We start from the raw sequence: 3,161 nt of genomic DNA, 5'->3' as shown, positions 1-3,161 counted from the left end.
CTTTCTCCCATATATTTAGAGAACAAAATGGAGTTGCCAATGCATTATCAAAGGTAAGACACAAATATCTACCTAGGGAAAGTATATATTCAACCTACTTCAATGACAAGCTACAGAAGAAGGAGAAAATTAACTACACAGAAGTTTATTCACCATGTTCTAGGCCTACTATGTTTGTTTTCTTTTTATATATTTGCTATAAAAATTTTAGAAACAATGAATATTATAGGTTTCTATTTCCATGTAACGTTGTCATCATAGATAATTTTCTAGTTGGCATATGTGACAATATTTAGTGCTCTCTGGTTAATCCCTAGAAATCGTGATCCTTTGGAATTTTTTAATGTATGTAAACGACCTAATATTAATATAAAAGACCAATTGGTTTTTTCTGTTTTTTCTTTCTTAAAAAAAGTTGATAACAAATACATAACTTATATTATAAAATCAATCAAAAAGACTGATTTCTCTATTAATCCTTCTAATAATCTAAACACAATCAAATTATAGTTAAGTGTATCATGAAATTCTAAGTTTATCTGTTTTTAAGTATATTTTATTGATAAATTTTATTAAAAATATGATAAAAAATTGTTAAAATGGTAAATTTTAGTTATTAAATTTATGAAATTGAAGCGTTTAAGAAAATTAAAAAATAAATGATTTTAATAAAAAATAAAAACATAAAATAATTTAATTTCTGTGATATACCTATTATGATTAACCCCACGTAAGGTAATTTTAAATTACCAATCAGTTAATCAAACCTGCGTAAAAGTAATTTTTAAATTACATATCAGTTACAACTAATTCTTGGCATTGGTTAAATGGATCAGCAAGCACCCTAACAGGGAAAAAAAGGAACAGGCAGAGAGAAGAATTCCAGGAGAGCGCAGACAGAGAAAGAGGTTAAGTCTGGTAGAGACCAGATAACCTGAGAAAGAGGTTAAGTCTGGTAGAGACCAGATAACCTGAGAAAGAGGTTAAGTCTGGTAGAGACCAGATAACCCAGCACAGGAGTGCATGTGTCTTGTTGAGGGCTGTAGGCCTGCAAGACTGCTCGGGGGGAGAATCCAGTGTGAAGTGGATCTCAAGGTTGGGAGGATAAGAGCAATTATATGACTACAGGTGAACGTCTGGAGCATTAACTTCTGTAGCTGGCGAACCAGGTACGAACTGATCACCAGATTTAGTTTTCCTTATTCTGTGTATTGGAAAGTTTAAGAGAAAATGAAAACCAGTTCTCTGTTGCTTATAAAGGCAAAAGTATAATCACTGTTAGTAACCAGTACGAAGAGCATTTTAGTACTAGCTATTAAGCAAGAAAATAGAGATTATCCGCTGTAAGCGTTACAAGTGAATGTAGGAGAACTGATACATGTTATAAGTGCAGAAATTAGTGCTTGCAGACTATCTGATATAAAAGTAAACATTGCAAGTTAGGCATATGAGAACCAATGCTTATTAATGGAATAGAAATTAATGCATGCATCTGTATAAAAGCTGAGAACGTGCTTTATTCATAGAAATTATACCAGTTCTGGAAGATAGTAACTGTGTGAATGAAAATGCATGTAATAAGTACACATCAAACTGTGTAACAGCGGAGAACTCGCTGCACAACGATAACAGTGGATTATCCGGAAGACCAATGAATCCGTGCGAATTCTAAAATAACAGAACAAGAAACTGAGAAAGTACCATTATCATAACATATAACCAAGCTGTAACCGAAGATCTAATCCACTCGTTACCAGGGGTTATATTCACCTAAAAGATTATAAGTATAAACTTGAAACAGGGGTTTCATTCACCGAAGGGTTATACATCTAAGCTCTGAACAGTGGATACATTCTTATGTTAAATAAAGACTACATGCCATTGCATTCGAAAACAAAAATGAACCCTCAACTGTATGCCACCGTCTGAACGCATTTGCTTCAGAGTGCGGGTTGGTACTAATATCCATAGGGCAACATGATGTTCCCGGATAAAGAACCCACAGTGGTGACAGCCATGCGGCCGCTGTTCTAACAGACAAAGACCGTCGAGCCGTTACAGGCCTGTGACAATAAACCCTAATTAAAACATTGTCAAGCGGTGGACTCCATCGAGCTCCAACGTGTCTGAGATATGATGCAACGCGCATAAAAATACACGGGATTGATGCCAAGCACTGTAAGCATTTAAATATACAAATCGTATTCAATAGATAAACATATGACTCTGTATTAACCGAAAAACACTGTGAGTATTAAACTGTACATTAATCAAGAACCCTGAGGGCTCGTTCTCTCCCAAATTACAGACATCAACTTATGATTCAATGTTAACATTCTCAAACAGTATGAGAAGATAGAAGGAGATGACGGCCTGTGAGCCGTGAGTCGAAAAGGTTCCAGTCATGGGACAGTGGCCCTTTTAACATATAAATACATACAAGCAACTTGGCATGAAGCCCAAACAACCATTTAACATAAAGTAGAGACCATGGGAACGCAGGTGCCGGCAAGAAAGGCCGACCGCGTTTCGAGCCAGGGTTTGCACAAGAGAATAACCCTGAAGCAGTTAAGGAAAAAACCTCTGTAAGGGTCTCCTTCATCTATTAGAATCAACTTTACATAATACTCAACGGAAAAGTCAATTCGTGCTAAGGTTATGGTGGGTAAATACCTGGAGAAGCCGCGGCCGTCTATTCTCTGTTGAATAGCTAAGGACTTGTAGCAAATCCCTAACACAGTGAAAGCAGAGGATTAGTTTGAGTAAACAGAACTAATGAACTGGTATTGAACGCGGAATAATAAGAAAGCTACTTATAAAACTCAATCAGTCGTGGAAGGGTACCGTAGCCGGCGGTCTATGGTTATGAAGATACCTGAATGGAGCGCTGCAGAACTGATAGCTGCAGCTAAGGGGTCACCGCCGAGCTGAACAGCTTTCACCCCCGAAAAACATGTGCAAATGGACAACGAAAAAATAGCTTAGCGGCATATAAACCTCCGGGAAACCCTTGGATGGATCCGGACCCTCGGATCTCATCTTACCATCCACACCGTTCATTAGTTGGCGCGCAAACACTAGCACTTTATCCAAGGTATCACGTGGCCTCAGCACGGTAGATTGCCACCTGGTGCGGGTAGGTGAGGTAAGGAGGATTCCGT

At 37.6% G+C, this 3,161-nt stretch overlaps 1 long non-coding RNA gene across 1 annotated transcript; it reads right to left on the bottom strand.

Annotated features, from left to right (window-relative positions):
- Nucleotides 1-2,148: 2,148 nt before the first annotated feature.
- LOC149229146 (uncharacterized) lies at nt 2,149-2,954 on the bottom strand. Its single transcript, XR_016247275.1, has 3 exons — nt 2,876-2,954; nt 2,674-2,731; nt 2,149-2,559 (listed from the first exon to the last, which is right to left on the bottom strand). It is a non-coding gene; the product is annotated as an uncharacterized LOC149229146 (long non-coding RNA).
- Nucleotides 2,955-3,161: the final 207 nt, after the last annotated feature.

The sequence above is a fragment of the Pinus tabuliformis genome, chromosome J (genome assembly GCF_031772625.1).
Source record: "Pinus tabuliformis cultivar Carrire ecotype Pingquan chromosome J, CPIR1, whole genome shotgun sequence".
Lineage (NCBI taxonomy): Eukaryota > Viridiplantae > Streptophyta > Pinopsida > Pinales > Pinaceae > Pinus > Pinus tabuliformis.
The sequence above is the reverse complement of the archived record's forward strand: the minus strand, read 5'-3'. Positions and strand labels throughout refer to the sequence as shown.